The sequence below is a fragment of the Prionailurus bengalensis genome, chromosome E4 (genome assembly GCF_016509475.1).
Source record: "Prionailurus bengalensis isolate Pbe53 chromosome E4, Fcat_Pben_1.1_paternal_pri, whole genome shotgun sequence".
Lineage (NCBI taxonomy): Eukaryota > Metazoa > Chordata > Mammalia > Carnivora > Felidae > Prionailurus > Prionailurus bengalensis.
This window is the reverse complement of record NC_057360.1, coordinates 27,317,483-27,335,035: the sequence shown is the minus strand read 5'-3', so window position 1 is coordinate 27,335,035 and position 17,553 is coordinate 27,317,483.

Below are 17,553 nucleotides of genomic sequence, written 5' to 3'. Positions count from 1 at the left end.
TTTACAGCCCATTTCCAGAGGTAGGAAATAAAAAGAGAATTATCCATATCAGAGAGGATACGCTGTATATGTGTCCTGCAAACAGTGAGGACTACAAAAGCTCAGAGGAGGCAGACAGCACTGCTCTACCTGGGAAAGAAAGACAAGTTGAGCCAGAGATGATGCTTGCAGGCACGTAGCCTTCCTCAGCAGGCCAGGAGGGGCAAGGGCATCGTGAGAAGCACATGAGCAGAGATGCGGGGGCTGGAATGTGCATGATGTGTTCAAGGGACAATGAGTCATCCCCTTGGCTTTCTTTACAGCTGCTACATAATAGTGGGCACCTAACAGGTTATTATTTCTTTTTCTTTTCTTAAAAACTGCAAAAATAAAGCGAGACCCAAATTCTCAGTATAGAAAATATGCCTGTGATGTCAGTGCCCAGTGACGCTGAGGAGGTGAGAATTCCTGAGCCCGGTATGAACTTGAACCTCGACAAAATTCTCACCCTTGCTTGCTGGAAACTCCATTTGTTTAATGCTGTTGTACAGAAGTCTGTTCTTTGGAAATCCTGAAAATAACCTGGTCAAACCTTACCTCAATTACTAAGCACAGTGTCAGCAGCCAGTTTGCTTTGTCATAATTGATCACCAACTTTTATGCTGTTTTAAAATCCTTTAAAGCTATTTGGAGCCAGGAAATGTCTCTGAGGAAACTAATCCTGGTAACATTACCTACACAAATGGCTTTGTGACGGCACATCGGCAGTTGCTGTGGGGGTGGGGTGTGTTTTAAGGTGCAGTGCCCTCCTGCATTTGGGATCCTGCATTTGGGAATTTCTGGGTATGTGTTAAAGGTGGCGAGGTAGTTCCACCTCCAAGATGTTCAGTGGGAGGATTTTTTGCTTTTCTGGTATTTTCTACTGAAAATGTTGTTGTTTTTCACAGTGTTTTCTATTGAGGAATATTAGCTGCCTCTAACCCAAAACTTATGGGAAGTTCTTTATGTATCATCTTTTAAAAATAATTTGTGACCCACCCCCCCTTTCTGAAATGGTGACTATACATTTCCAGTGTGTTTAGAAAGGAGAGTAATTGTCACTTCATGATTTTAGCAAAACAAATGTTACCAAAGTGCTGAAGGAACAACCACTTGAGACATTGTGTTCTCTTAGTCACAGGCACATACTAGGAAAAATTCAACTAAGCCTCACTCCGGGGGTATTAAAATAGCCCTTTTCGCAGCTCCGAATCACATTTCAAAGGGTGCCTAGGTGCAAAGCTAGGCCAAGTATAACCTAGCCCCAAGATAGTGCCAGGAGTAATACGTTGTTTTCCATTTTGTTTTAAACAACAGAGTGCAGCACGGAGATGGGAGCATGCAGAGAACTAGCAGGGAGCCACTGAGCAGCAGGGAGCTGGGTGACCTTGAGTAGGTCACCTAACCTTGTCTGGGCATCTGCATTTAGAAAATGAGGGGGAATGCCCATTGTGCTTAATGCATAATGACCAAATAAGAAAATATAAGCAAAAGCATTTTGTAAATGGCAGGTCTTCCCTACAGTACTTGAGGGAATCATTAGAGATGGCTATTTGGGGGAATGAGATAGGTGCAAAGCTTCTTTTCAAAAAAAGTTTCATACCTTCCATTTTATGTGATTTAGGTTTAGCGATTACAGGTTCATTAATTAATACCCTAAGAAAATACTGTTATACTATCACTGTGTCTTCTAAATGAACCATCTCTCTTTTCACTGCCATTTGCAATTTTCTCTATGGAAGAAAGGTGTTTAAAAGACAAATTACCTGGAAGATAATGGGGTGAGATTTTTCTAAGCATCTTCTGTCCAGAGACAAAAGGCTTTTTCAGCTATTCTCAAGTACACCAGTTGAACACTGATTTATTTGACAATGTAATACATTTTTTTTCCCAAGTAAAGTAAGGAAAGGGGGCGTTCCAGCAGATCCGACGGAGGGAGGTGTTGAAGGAAACGTGTAAGAGAAGGAGGAGAAAAGAATATTGAGGGAGCAGACCAGAAGTACCAGGCAACCATACAGGATATCTTCAGAACTGAAATTCAATAAACAAGACTGCTCCCGAGTCAAAGGGAGCAAGTCCCCATCTGCCCGTGAAGGTGTCTGGGCTCCCACTGGCCCCTCCTTTCTTCCCCACTGCTCTGTTCTTTTTTGAAAGCTTATCAATAAGAATGTGGCAGGGGCACCTGGGTGGCTCAGTCGGTTAAGCGTCTCACTTCTGCTCAGGTCATGATCTCGCGGTCCATGAGTTTGAGCCCCACGTGGGGCTCTGTGCTGACAGCTCAGAGCCTGGAGGCTGTTTCGGATTCTGTGTCTCCCTCTCTCTGACCCTCCCCTGTTCATGCTCTGTCTCTCTCTGTCTCAAAAATAAATAAACGTTAAAAAACAAAAATAAGAATGTGGCAGAGCACTTTTCCAAGAAGGCCATGATCTGTCATTCAAAAAGAGAGAGAGCCCTTCAAGGCAAAGTCACACACTAATCTCCCAATGACCAGCTTTGCTGCCTGAAGCATGATTGCTGTCCCCCACTTGGATCTTATTCTTAGAGCTGGACTGTTTTTTGGTTTTTTTTTTTTTCGAGAAAGAGAGCGAGCACTTCGGCATACAAACAGGTGAGGCTGAGGGAGAGAGAAGAGAGAGAATCTTAAGCAGACTCCACACTCAGTACAGAACCCGATGTGGGGCTCAATCCCATAATCAATGAGATCATGACCTGAGCCCAAATCAAGACTCAGCCACCCAGGCACCCCAAAGAGCTTGACTTCTCTTTTTCATTTGAGGTAAAATTATTAGGGGAGCTGATCCAAATACATTAGCAACGGGGACCCCACCCTTACTAAATGTGTATCATTTCTCAGCCACTTTTCAATACTACTTAATGTGTTGCCTGTCAGATCAGATGGGGGCACCGACTGGGTGGAAGCCGGTGGTGCAGGCAGTGAAAGGACTCACCCAGGGCACAACAAAGGAGAGAGAGACAGACAGACAGAGTATGAGCAAGGGAGGGGCAGAGAGAGAGGGAGACACAGAATCCAAAGCAGGCTCCAGGCTCTGAGCTGTCAGTACAGAGCCAGACGTGGGGCTTGAACCCATAAACTGTAAGGTCACGACCTGAGCTGAAGTTGGTTGCTTAACGTACTGAGCCACCCAGGTGCCCTTAAAATTAGTTTCTTAAACAAACAAATTAATTCCTCTGCTTGCCAGGTCAGCTGACCAAAACCACAATGGAAGTAACATAGGAAAATATCACTGAGGATAAAGCTTTTATGGTCAAATAAAATAAAAATATCAGTTTACTAATGTATTTTTTTAATTAAAAAAAGTTTTAATGTTTATTTATTTTTGAAAGAGAGAGAGAGTGAGAGCAAGGGAGGGGCAGGGAGAGAGGGAGACACAGAATCCGAAGCAGGCTCCAGGCTCTGACCTGTCAGCACAGAGCCCGACACGGGGCTCAAACCCATGAACTGTGAGATCATGACCTGAGCCAAAGTTGGATGCTCAACCGACTGAGCCACCCAGGTGCCCCAAGGTATATTTTTTTAAGAGAGAGAGATAGAGAAAGAGAGCATGAGCTGGAGAGAGGGGCAGAGAGAAAGAGAATCCCAAGCAGGCCCCATGCAGAAATCAATAGTCAGATGCTCAACCAACTGAGCCGCCCCCCAGTTCACTGATGTATTTATCTGACAGTCAACACTGTGGGAGACAAATGAAGTATAGGTATTTCTGTCCTCTAGGAACTTACAATCCAGTTGGGAGAAAAAGTGTACGATAATTGTACTTTAAATATATTCACTACCAAAAAAAGAAAAAAATGAAAAACAAAAAAAACAAAAAAAAAAGAAAAAGAAAAGGTTTAAGGGGCACCTGGATGGCTCAGTCAGTTAAGCACCCAACTCTTGGTCTCGGCTCAGGTCGTGATCTCAAGGTTCTCTGACAGTGCAGAACCTGCTTGGGATTCTCTCTCTTCCCCTCTCTCTGCCCCTCTCCTGCTCACCTGCATTCTCTCCCTCTCTCTCAAAATAAATAAACATTAAAAAAATAACAAAAAATAAAATTTAAAAAGCATCAGATGCATGTTCCATTAAGAAATAAGTGGCCATAAACATATTTAAAATATTCAAATTCACTAAAAATCCAAATGCAAAATAACTAATTCTCACCTATTAAATTGGTAAACATTTTTATAATATTCAGAGAAATGAGCATTCTTTTACCCATGAGAGGAATGTAAACTGGTACCACTTCTTTAGTGGAAAATCTGGGAACAAGAATCAAAAGCCTTGAAGTAGTCCCATCTTTCTCTACTAGAGTTTTTATCCTTAAGAAATAAGCATTATAATTTTTAATAGGTAAAAACTGGAAACAATCAAAATGTTCAACAATATAACACCGATTAAATTATTGCATATTCAGCAATAAAATGTCTACAGAAGTAAAACATGATGTTTTTTTAAAAAGTCATGTCCAGAGGCACCTGGGTGGCTCAGTCAGTTAAGCGTCCAACTTCAGCTCAGGTCATAATCTCGTAGTTCGTGGGGTCAAGCCCCGCGTCAGGCTCTGTACTAATGGCTCAAAGCCTGGAGCCTGCTTCAGATTCTGTGTCCCTTCTCTCTCTCTGCCCCTCCCCTGTTCATGTTCTGTCGCTCTCTTTCAAAAATAAATACACATTAAAAAAAATGTTTTTAAGTCACGTTCACAACACAGTGCAAAAAACCTGATTAAAAACTGTAGTGTAAATTCAGTTTAGTTTAAAATATACACATATATTTATATATTTATTATTATATATCAAATAATTAACAATGGTTATTTCTATGCCTTTCTAAGATATCCAAATTGTACATTGTGTTCATGTATACTTTTGCAATTAGGAATAAAAGCAACTAATTCCTTTTTTAAAAACAGAAATGTGAAGGTCAAACACTCTGTGAAAGCCCTTTTGATTTAAACATTTACATAGGTGATGTCTTTGACATTCCAGTCTTCCTCAACTTGACCAGGCATCATAACATCATGTCTCAAATATTAAGGATAAAAAATACTGCTGTAGTTAACTACTGAGTGCTTACTCTGTGTCAGGCAGTGTATTAAGAAATCTATATGTACCATTGCATTTAATCCTCACAACTACCTTCTGAGATAGAAATTATTTTTATTCCCAGTTTACAGATGAAGAAACTGAGGCTTAATGAGACAATAAGAGGACACCTAGCTAGTAGGTGGAAGGGATGGCATTTGAACCCTGGCAATTTGGCTTTAAAGCCTACATTCTTTATATCTACACATATATTCTTACTTTCTCCTTTGCAAGAACTGGAAAGGCCCATCCAATTTATTATTTGGTATTTGCTGGGTAGAGGGCATATTAGTCTTGTTAAATAGAAGATTGTGGAATTTGATATGAATTACTTGGGATTTTGCCCTCGGGGCTACTGAAGACACCACTCTCTGACTGCCTAAGCTCAGCAGCTAGTGACAGAGCTGGAGGCTAAGCCTAAGAGCTTGCCCTAGAGCTTGCATCCTCTCCCAGCCATGGCAGGATGCCTCTTGGGGGTCTGCCCTAGTCCCCATTTCTTGAGAGTATCAGGAAGAAAGAGGAGATGTTTCCCACTGTGATTCAGTCTGGTCCCCAAGTATCTGCTCCGCCAACTGGCAAGTATCCTTCTCAGGCATGAGGCTTGGCCGGAGCCCCCCGTGACTCCCATGGCATCTCTAAGTGTTCAGGACACTTATGCACCCACTTTTCTACTCCTCCAACTCCTTCTGATTCCAATCTTCCTCCCATCAGATATGTCACTTTATTACTGTTATAAATCCAGCCCACATCCAGGAATCTCAGAAATTGCACTATCTGGTGAGGCGGGGAAATTTGTTCTTGAGGATAATGGTCATGGTAAGAAAATATTGATGTTTAAAATCAGAAGCTAAAAAATCACACAGATTTCCAAAGGAGGAAGTCCTAATGGTTTTCTGAATGCACAAATAATAGCTTGTGAGAAGCTTTTAAAGAGCTTTCCTCTAAGTCTAAAGGCTCAAGGTTGGTTTTTTTTTTTTTTTTTTTGAGGTTTCTTAATGGAATCTAAACACTTCATTGTGTTCACCAGAGCAGCAAATTGAATGTAAAGTGGCAGCAGACCCTAAAAGGGAGGCTGGTGACTTGGAGCACAATTTGCATGAAATACATTCTTTTTTTTTTTTTTTATGGTATTTAAATGCTCCTATGAGACATTGAGTTTGACTTCTTGTATGGTTTCCTTTTTCACTACAGGTCACCCTAGCAGGGTCAGTCCATCCTGCCGCCTCCCAAACATCACACCCAAGTCGCCACTTGGGGGCACTCTAACGCCTCCTTCCCTTCCCATCGCCATTTTCCCTCCTACCTTTACACAGGGTTGACCCTGTTTCTGGGGCCTTTTATAACATAATGGTCATCACTAGCCTCAGCAGTTTCTTAAAAAGAAACAAAGGAACACATCCTTAACATATTGAAAAATAATACATTATATAATTTTTCAAGGAGCATTTAGGAGGACTACCCCTCAAAAGAATCTCCTAAGATAGGTAGGGCGGATACTATGATCACCTTCTTTTAGAACAGACACTTTGGCTTGCGGAGATAGAGTCAACGTTTAAACCTTGAACGTTTCTGAAGCCAGAGCTTCTCTGCTTCTTCGGCCAGGCCTCTTTCCTGCAATCATTCTGACATAAGATCCAGCCTTGTTTTGAAGGAAGATCATCTTTTAATGAAGACATCAAAGCAATAATCAGCCATAAGAATAATACAATAGAAAAAGAAAGTCACATAATCACATTTCTCTTCCAGTATTTACTCGTAAAATGATTTCAATCTCAAAGAGGAAAACATTGCAATCCCTTTTCAAAGTTGAATATAAATTCACTTAAACGTGGAATAGACAGCTTGCCCAGATCTCTTCCCCACCCTTCCATCCACACTAGGCAATTTAATTAATGGGCGAACAGCCTGATGGTGGATTTTTCTGATAGAGTAGCATGAACGACCCACCCTTGCACAGTTCCTTGGCACACCACTCTGGCTGCATTACAGAAACAGAACAGAGTCGTATGGTTCCTGGAAAGTAATTGTTTGGCAGGGCTCTAGCCTCGGGCAAAATCCACATAGAAAAAGTGCTCAGGTGGCCCTCTCTGGTGCCAGGGGCAGGGTGGATGGCAGAGGGTGGGCATTGACTGTGTGTGATGGTGTGAGGTCCTGAGGGGGGTGGAGGATGGGAGGACACAGCCAGGGAATATAGAGAAACCCGAAAAACAAGGCTCTAAATCATTGTTGCTTCTCTGCTCCTGTAACCCGTTCATTTAGCCATCAAGTGTATACTCAGTATCTGTTGCTTGCTCAGCACTGAACAAAGAGTTTTGCCTAAGTGAACACAAGAGACCAACTTTTAGAGGTGCCTGGGTGGCTCAGTCAGTTGAGTGTCAGACTTCCGCTCAGGTCATGATCTCAAGGTTCATGAGTTCAAGTCCCACATCGGGCTTGCTGCTATCAGCAAGGAGCCGGCTTCTTCTCTCTCCCTTCCTGGCTTGTGCTCCCTCAAAAATAAATAAATAAACATTTAAAAACAGGGAGAGAGACCAACTTTTAAAGGGTAAAAAAAAACAAGTTCATGCCTTTGATCAGCTTTCAGTTCAGATGAGGAAATTGTTTCCCAAGAAGTTATTTAACAAATATTTTGAGCTTCTACTCTGCAGTGGGGGTGTCTGACAGGCCTCAAGGCTCCACTTTGAAATACTGATACATTCCAGTGTAAAGAACCAGCTTTTAGAGCCCACTTACTGACAAGGTCAATGTTATACAGACGTGCAGAAGAAGATTGCTCTTAAAATTACCCCAAGACTGTGGTCATGTTAAAGTGTGAATCAACAAAAAAACATTTCAAAGACCTTGCTGGACATCTTTCCAGGATGTTTTCAAAGGAGTGGGGAGAAGAGCAAACTCCCATCTCAGACTCGAGGCTGATCAGGTCTGGGAGCCCTCCCTCTACCTTCATTTCCATGTCACTACAAAGATGAGCCTCAAACATGGTCAGCGTAGTGTGACCTGCTTAACAGAAATGATCTCAGCACCGTGGTTGTGGATTCAAGGCCCCTGTCCACTCTCGGCAAGTGGCAACAGAGACCCTTCTGTGGGTATTTTCAAAGGTCTTAGGATCTCCCTTTTATATGAAAATGTCTTTTGGAAAACAGAGGCTGCTGCCTGTGATCTCACAATCTGCACACACCCATAGTAGAACGTCAGGCTCTTAGTTCAGACAGGAGCCGGTCAGGCACTTGGCCAGTGTTCAGCCTGTTCCCTGCTCCTCCTGGTCCTCTGAGCTGGGACCTTAAGGTGCTACACCAGTGAATGCTTGACTGTTTCTACCTTTCTGCAAATGACTTTTGCATGTGATGCAATGATTACGGCAGGATATTGAAGAAGCAGCTGCCACTAATGGAGGAAACGGCAAGCCTCTCAAGAGTGCTTCTGTTCCCACAAGGCGACACCAGCATTGCCTACCAGCTTTCCATGCAAACCAGCACCCAGATGTCCATTCAGCTTGTCCGAAAAGCCTTCAAAAAGTCTCTCTGCAAAAGAAAGGTCTGCACAGAACAAAACACACCCCGGTATCAGCCTGTCCCTAGCTTTGATTTGGGGCAAGGTTTAGTTTTCATATTCACAAACCCAAAGAGTAAGACCCATGATTTCTAAGGTCCTTTCCAGCTTTAACTTTCTATGTATGTAAAAGCCAAAGGGAAAAAAAAATCAGGCAGTAGTCATTAAGATTCACCGCCCTGCGATCAAAAAGAATGAAATCTTGCCATTTGCAACAACGTGGATGGAACCAGAGTGTGTTATGCTAAGTGAAATAAGTCAGTCAGAGAAAGACAAACATCGGATGATTTCACTCATATGTGGAATTTGAGAAACTCAACAGATGAACATAGGGGAAGGAAAGGAAAGATAAGGAAAAAAGAGAGAGGGAGGCAAACCATAAGAGACTTTTAAATCCAGAGAACAAACTGAGGGTGGCTGGAGGGGTGCTGGGTGGGGGGGATGGGCTAAATGGGTGAGGGGCGTTAAGGAAGGCACTTGCTATGGGGTGCCTGGGAGTTATGTGTAAGTGACGAATCACTAAATTCTATTCCTGAAATCATTACGCTATATGTTAACTAACTTGGATTTAAATTTTTAAAAAAGGGAAAAAAAGAAAAATAAGCAGATAAATATCACATTAAAAAAGAAAAAGAAAAAGATTCGCCACCCCTGTGGCTGAGCCAAATAGTTTTTCTAAAGTTTATTTTAATTTTTATTTAAAATGCTATAAAATTTATTCAAAATTAATCATTTAATTAATAATTAGTACAGAACAGCAAAGTAATTAGTGGTTGGTATACACGCAAGAACCCCGACCTCTCAGTCAAAAGACCTGAGTTTCAAGCCATCAGAGAGGCACCATGCTCTGCCCAAGGGAAAAAAATCATGATTTGGGAGCTGAGCTCAAATTCTAGCTCCATCACTTTCTAGCTGTGAAACTTTGTGCCAGTTACTTAACCTTTCAGGGTCTGTTATTTCATCCATAAATGGGAATAAGCAATATATCACCAGATTGTAGTTTAATATATAGAAATATAGGGGCGCCTGGATGGCTCAGTCTGTTGGGCATCTGACTTCGGCTCAGGTCAAGTTCATGGGTTTGAGCCCCACATCAACCCCTGGGCTAACAGCGCCGATTCTGTCTCCCTCTGCTTCATAGTCTGTCTCCCTCTCTCTCTGCCCCTCCCCCACTTGCACTCTCTCTCTCAAAAAACAAAAACAAAAACAAAAAAAGATTTAGAAATATAAAGCTTAAGATTTATTAAGCTCTTGGCACATGGTAGGAATTCAGTTAATATTGGTTTATGTAAATGGCTTTTCTAAGATCTCTTAGGGAAGAAAACTAACATATTTTGAGTTCTAGCTTTGTGGTAGCAAATTCCATGACTTCAACATGTAGTCCTGATGAAGTGGATACTGTTGTCCAAATTTCAGCCTAAATTCACTTCCCCCAATGTAAAATGGGTGTAATATCTTTCCTACTCAATCCAAAAAAATTCTTATGAAGATTAGACTAATTTAATGTGAGACTTGCAAATTGTTGATATTTATATAAGTGGGAATATCCTAGCTATTGCTTTATTAAACACTCTTTACAGTAATGTTCAGTCACCCAACATGCATGTATTCAGATCCTACCATTTGGCCATTGATTCAGAACATAGTCTCTGTTCTCAGTGCTCTTATAACCAGGGGCACCAAAATAACACCCAGGAAACTAATGAGAATAGTTAGAAACAGCTGAGTTGTCACTGCAGTAGAAAGTAGTTAAAAGAGAATGATATGACTTAAAAGATAAATAAATTTAAGGTGAAGAGATGGAGAAAAGGGAAGACACTTCATATAAAGGAACGAGCATGAAAATAGGAAGCCTTTGAAGAGATTAGGATTCTCATCCTTGTAATTTACAGGAACATTAAGTATTGAATCTTTCATGCAGCAAACATCTATTGAGCATCTATTATGTGCTAGGCACTATTTTAAGGGTTGGATATACGGAGTGAACAAATTAGAAGGTAGTTCCCTTGAGGAGCTTATATTCTAGTAGGTGAGACAGATTAAATAAAATAAATAAATTATACAGAATGTAAAGTGATGAGCACTTCAGAGAAACCAGAGTGGAGCAGGGTGGGGGGATCAAGAGCGACAGGAGTGAGGTCATAGGTGGCAACAGAAAGTAGAGAGATCAGACTAGGTTTCATTGAGAAGGTAACACTTGAGCACAGGCCTGAAGGAGGAGGAATAAGTCAAGGAGATACACAGGGAAAGAGCTCAGGCAGAAGGAACAGTGAACAGTTATAGCAGTGGTTCTCAAACTGCGATCCCCACCCAGACCAGCAACATTAACATTGTCTGGGAATTTGCTAGAAACACACATTTTCAGTCTCCATCAGAAACTCTGGTTCAGCGCAGCAATCCCCCTTCAGGGGACTCTGATGTTCCCTAAAATTTAAGAGCCACTGAGCTATAAAATAAAGGTCTAGTTGGCGTGTGCCAAGCCTGTGTCAGTCTTGTGCAAGGCCAGCATGGCTAGAGCGAACTAAGTAAGAGGGAGAGAAATAGTAGGTGACATCTGAAGAGAGAATGACACCGAGAGGTGGGGCTGAGAACGGGAGAGATCCTGTAAACTCTTGTTAGCCATTGTAAGGACTTTGGTTTTCACTCTGAGTGAAGTGTGGAGACATTTCAAGATTGTGACTAGCAGTGACACCATGTGTTTTGAAAGCATCCTTCTGGCTGCTGTTAATGATAGATTGTAGGGGTGCCTGGGTGGCTCAGTCGGTTGAATGTCTGACTCTTGATTTCCACTTGGGAATTGGTCGGATCGGCCCTGCATTGGGCTCTGTGCTGGAGCCACAGAGTCTGCTCGGGGTTTTCTCTCTCCCTCTTTCTCTGTCCCTCCTCAGCTTGTGCCCTCTTTCTCCCTCAAAATAAAAAATATATATATAAGCTTTAAAAAAAAGAATAGTTTGTAGAGGGGTGCCTGGGTGCCTCAGTCAGTTGAGCATCCAACTCTTGGTTTCCACTCAGGTTGTGGTCACAGGGTCATGGCATCAGGCCATACGTTGGGCTAGGTGTGGAGCCTGTTTGGGATTCTCTCTCTCCCTCTGTCTCTCTCCCTCTGCCCTTTTCCCCAGCTTGTGCTCTCTATCTCTCTAAAAATATAATAATAATAATAATTTAAAAAAGAATAGATTGTAGAAGGGTGAAAGTGGAAGACTTTTTTTCAAGAATGCAGGCAACAGATAATAAAGAGTGGCTTGGATTAAGATGGCAGTGGTAAAGATGGGGACAGGAAGTGGAATCTGAATATATTTTGAAGGTAGAGCCAAGGGATTTCCTGGCAGAGTGGTTGTAGGGAATGAGAGGAAGAAAGATATTGAGAATGTTTCTGGCTTGAGTCACCGGAAAGTTGAGTTGCCATCAACTGAGATGGGAAAGGTGCAGTGGAAGCAGGTTTGTGAGGAGAGGCAGGGAGGTGGGGGTGGCGCCTCAATAGGAAGTTGAGTTTGGGACATGTCTGAGATGTCCATCCAACCTCCAAATGGAGATGTGGAGTGAGCAGTTGGATCTATGAACCTATATTGAGTTGAATCAACTCGTCATCATTCTGAGTTACATGGGGAACCAATGGCTACCAGCAGCATTAAGAACTGATTCTGCTCACTTCAAATCAAGAGTGATACCAGAGTTCTTAGTCTTTTCACTACTTGTTTCTTTATAATCCACATATACAAAAGAGCAGTTTCTTTTCTTGACTAGCTAAAAGCCCTCCAGGCTCAGGTCAAGGGACTTTCACCCCCAGAAAGGTCTTGGCCTTGGAGAAATGGAAGCAGTGGGGGTACTTAGCTCTCCAGACTTTTGGTGAAAATCAATTGAATGATCTCATGCTAGATTTTGCCTTTTTATCTGAAGTTCTACCTATGTGGCAATTTAGAGGGGTTCTCCACCCACCCCCAAAGGGAAAAAATATATGGTAGCATTAGCTCAGGGTACAGGACAAGAAGCTCCAATCATAGAGTAGGAGAAAGTGTATGTTATAAAGGAGCCAAACACCTCACTATAATTAACTGTTTTATCAGCTGCTTTGAAAACATATCATTGAGAATTTCCAAAAGAAAAAGAGTTGGGTTTCCCAGCTGAGACAGTTTGGAACCTGGTCACCGGGGTTTCCATAAACTAAACTATCATTAAACATTTTCACCACTGAAGGGGGTCATTAGGTGTGCAAGCCCATTTGATTTAAATTCCTATTTATTTTTGGTTGTGGATCTCTATATAGATTTGTGTCCCTAAGGCAGAAAATAAGATAATGACATTTATGGATCTTAAACATGTATTTTCTCAAAGGTCCACATGGATAGAGAAACTAGGGTTGCAATAAGGGGTAGACATTACATCCAAATATTTTGCCTAAATGGCTCCTTGTTCTATTTCCCAGTTCATGAAAAATGACCTGGACTGCCCCAAAGAAGCAATTCTTCCCTTTTATTTACCCACCTGCCACAAAGCAGCGTTCAGCTCTATGTGGACAGATACAACAAGGGGGAGTGGGCTCGGAAAGGTCCAGGATTGCCTGCCCACAAGGCAGTCCTACAGGGAAAACACTAGGTTCAGAGAGCAGTACCTTCAAGGTGATACAGGCCTGCTGTTGTATCAGGTCCTCTGGTTTTAACTGAGGCCAGGTGAAAGAGAATTACACTCAGAGGAATCGTCCTATGCTGATTGGTGCCACCCTGGTTTTAGGCATTCACTTAACATCTGCCAGCTTAGTTCTCAGATAGGCCCTGGGATTCTCATTTAAGCAGGGATCTGAACTTGGACTGCCTCATCTCTACTTTGGCTTCCTGGACTAGCAGAATCTAGTGTCCAGCCATGTCTTTCCCCAGCACCAAATTTGACCTGTCCTTGACTTCATCTTCACAGTCTCCCAGTGGTCAGGTCTCTTGTGACTCCCTGACCCTGACCCACCTCAAGCCGAGTTTTCTCTCTGCTTAGGCCCATCTTTCATGGTGCTCCTACCTGTGAGCTGCACTGTATCCTCATTTTTTCAAGCTCAGACTCCGGAGCCCCTTTAGTGTAGAAAGCAGTATTTAATAACGAGGGCCCTCCAAGTTTTGCAATACAGCCTATGGTCCCATTTCAGGAATAAGAAACCAAAATTATTATAGTCCCACTTACTCACAGGAGCATTGAGAAAGCCTCCCCAGGCTAAGTCATTCCAGCCAGTCTTCTACCCCCACCACTGGTGATGAGTCACTGAGGCTGCCGCCAGGGATGTGACATTTGGTGACCATGCACTGTGACTTAAGGCACAGGGTCGGGACGGGAGAGAGAAAGAAATAGACCAGTCCAGAACAAGGGATTAGAGGGTCACCAGTACTCTACTTCCCTCCTGAGACCCTCTAAAATGTTTGTGGCAGCAGAAACATCCCCTTTACGTTATTTTACATTTGGAGGTGGAGAAGAACGTTCAGCTAGTCTTCGAAGTGTTTTGCACCCACCTCTGCTCCCTCAGGTGACACCCTCACAAGCTCTGTGAACTCTTTAGATAACCTTCCCCCAACCAAACAAGGCAGTGCTTTCTTCTTATTTCACCAGCACCTAAAACTCTCCTAAGGCAGTCATCTTTTAAAAATGAAATAATTACATTTAAATCACTTAGAACAATGGCTGGCACATAGTAAGCGTTGAATATGTGCTAGCTCTAATTATTATTTTTGTCTCTGGTCTGCAGATGAATCCGGTGCCACTGGCCTCTTCAGATGCCAGTATCTTAACGCCCCCCTTCGGCCCCCACCACACATATGCACAGCCAGATCTCATCTCAGTGAAAACAAAAAACCCAAACAATAGCAACAACAAAAAGCAACCCCAAGCGTTATAATTAGATAGGTCAAGGTGTGCTATTTAGGTGGCTTTTTAAAAATAAGCCCCAAACAAAACCACTCAGGGACGTGGAAATTAATTTCAAACGCTTACATGATAAGCAAATGTAATATGGAGACCTTGTTTGGGTCCTGATTCAAATCAACTGACTATAAAAAGACTCTTTAGAGACAATAAGGGAAACTTAATTACAGACTGGGTATGCATGATACCAAAGTAGTGTTGTTAATTTTGGTAGGTGTGATAATAGCATTGTGGTTATGTTTTCTTTTTTTAAGTCAATATTTTGAGAGATTCAGAGGTGAAATAATATGATGTCTGGTATTTGCTTTAAAGTACTTCAACAAATAGGGGAGCCTGGCTGGCTCGGTCAGTGCTACATAAGACTTGTGATCTTAGGGGGTGCCTATGTGCCTCAGTCGACTGAGTGACCGACTCTGGCTCAGGTCATGATCTCGCGGTCTGTGAGTTCGAGCTGTCTCTCTGCCCCTCCCCCACTCATGCTCTGTCTCTCTCTATCAAAAATAAATAAACATTAAAAAAAAAAGACTTGTGATCTTAGGGTAGTGAGTTTGACCCCCACGTTGGGTGTAGAGATTACTTTTAATTAATTAATTAAGTGCTTCAGCAAATAAAAACAGTAAAGACATCAAAAGGGGGGATAGATCAAGTACATATGGCAAAAACTTGGTAATTATTGAATATAAGTGAAGGAAATATGGTGGCTTATTGAATTTTTTTCTCTACTTGACTGAACTGGCAAAAAGAAAATGTTGATGACCACTGGTCTTTAGATCTAAGTTTTCAAAAGTACCAGCAAGGTTGTCTGGCCTAGGACCACCGACTGATACTAAGGGATTCAATGAGAGATGGTTGAAACCTGGACCAGAGGGAAAAGTAATAGGGTCAGGGGTGGTCAGAGGTTTGGGAGAACTTGATTCTGGGTCCCTGGAGATTTGGGAGAGAGAAGCATAGCAAGGTGAGACCAGTGCCATGCTGAGAACTGAGGAAAAAGGAGAGAGATCCAACAGAGAGAGTGACTGTAGGTAAACACCTCCGCTTGTGTGGTGGCATCCAGGCCATTTTGCCCCCAGCCTCTCCTTGGAATAAGCCAGCCTATTTCCAACAGAGCTGGATTAAAGTAATCCCTAGCCGTTGTCCCGACTAGAAACAGAACACTTGTAGGGAGTGAAAAAATAGAAATGACCTCTTTCCCACCCGCATGCCCCCAAATGTCAAGAATCTCTTAAAAATGCTTGCAGCAACACTCATGGTAAAATTCTGGGAGGCTGTCTCTGTTTCTCTTTTCTTACAATTTTGTTTCAAAGGGGCAAGATCTTTCATGTACTATTTAGAGTTAAGTTTGCAGCGTTAACATTCTTTGGTGATGAGTACAGCTCATTCACCCTGATGTGAAAGGACTAAGATCACATCCTTCTCTCTCTTGCTGGTGAAAACCAGCAGAGCGCAGGGGGCCCTGGGCACTGGGAGAATGAAGACAAACTTCAGTTGCCTGCTTTACAATGTCGCTGAGCACTGTCTCCCTAAATCTCCTGGGCAAATGGAAGTAGTCGGAGAGTGTGAGGCCTTGCCTCCTCTCAGAAAACACTCCAACGAAGGCAACAGGAGACTGTGCAAGAGGACCTACGTTTCCATTCATGTCTCAGGCATCAACGATGCCCCTTCTCTCTCAGGCTCTGTTCAGAAAAAAATGTCGGATGCTGAACATATCTATAGCCACCAAGGACACTCCCCGTGTGACACCTCAGCCTGATCACTTTTCTTTTCAAGTCTCAGTTCTTGAATTTCTGAAATGAAGAGACAGACAGACAGACGGAGATGGAGAGAGGGAGAGAGGATACCATATTTCTATATTTGTCTCTTCTCACTCTGAGGTTTGATGAGAACTAATGAAGTAGAGACTGTACCTGGCCCCCTGGGAAAAGATGCCTTTGTGTGTAAGGGAACGATGTCTTTTTCTTTATTTTCTAAAGATGTCTTTCCCATTAATTGCCTGATTTTGTGAAGTATGAAGGAATTTAGTTTCCTTTCTATTTTAGTTCACTATATTTTTTCTGACTCAACAATACTTTTAAAGAGAAGCTGGGTTGTATTCCCACTAGCAGTTTAATAGAGTAATGTTTCAAGTGGGTTATAGGAAAATCATGTTAATCTTTTACCTGGAGCAAGGGGAAATAGATCACCTCTTTGTCGATCTTCCACTTCCTGCCAAAGGTATGAATCGTGTAAAAACACTGATCTTGTGTAGGCGGTGAGAGAATATTGAAAAAATAAGACTTCACCCAGAAATGGCAGTTCCCCTTTTGTCTTGATAACAAACTTCTTCGTTTCTTTGGGGACTTATGCTTTCCTTCCCTGGCAAGTCCTGGTGACGCCATCAGTCACAGTGCCCCATCCCTCTTCTGGCTTCACTGGGGATATGCCCAAGCAAGTTGACCAATCCAAGTATATCATCATTCTAACCATTGTCATTAATTCAGAGGTTGGCGAATAACTCAAGTGGGCCAAACGGGGCTTTCAAAAGCTGGCGTAGCACGATCCAACAGAGCTCATCTACTCTTCATTGATGTCCTTGCTAGTTTGGATCGATGATACAATGGAGCCCCTGCTCTGAGCTAAGCTCACACTCTTGGTGCCCAGCCAAAGCAGCTACAACCTGGGGGCCTTCCTGCCTGGGCCATAAGCTAACTAAAGCATCATCGAGGTTCCAAGGCAATGGAAGCTCCTAATGGTTTGTCAAAGCCAGGCCTCAGACAATACTTTTGGACTTGGTGAAGTGAGGATGAACCATTTCACCTAAAGACACAGTGTTCCCAAAGGGAAACTCACCAAAACAAAAGGAAGATTTGGGCTGATGTTCCAGACTCTGGGAGAAGACCTAAAGATTCTTAAGGTAAGGTAGTATCATGATGGGCTTTCCCTGATCACAAAAAGACCCGTTTTCCCCTTTTCTCCAAGGTAATGGATGCCTGCACACAACTACACCTGGCTAACCAAGCAGGGACCATGCAAGAGAGACAA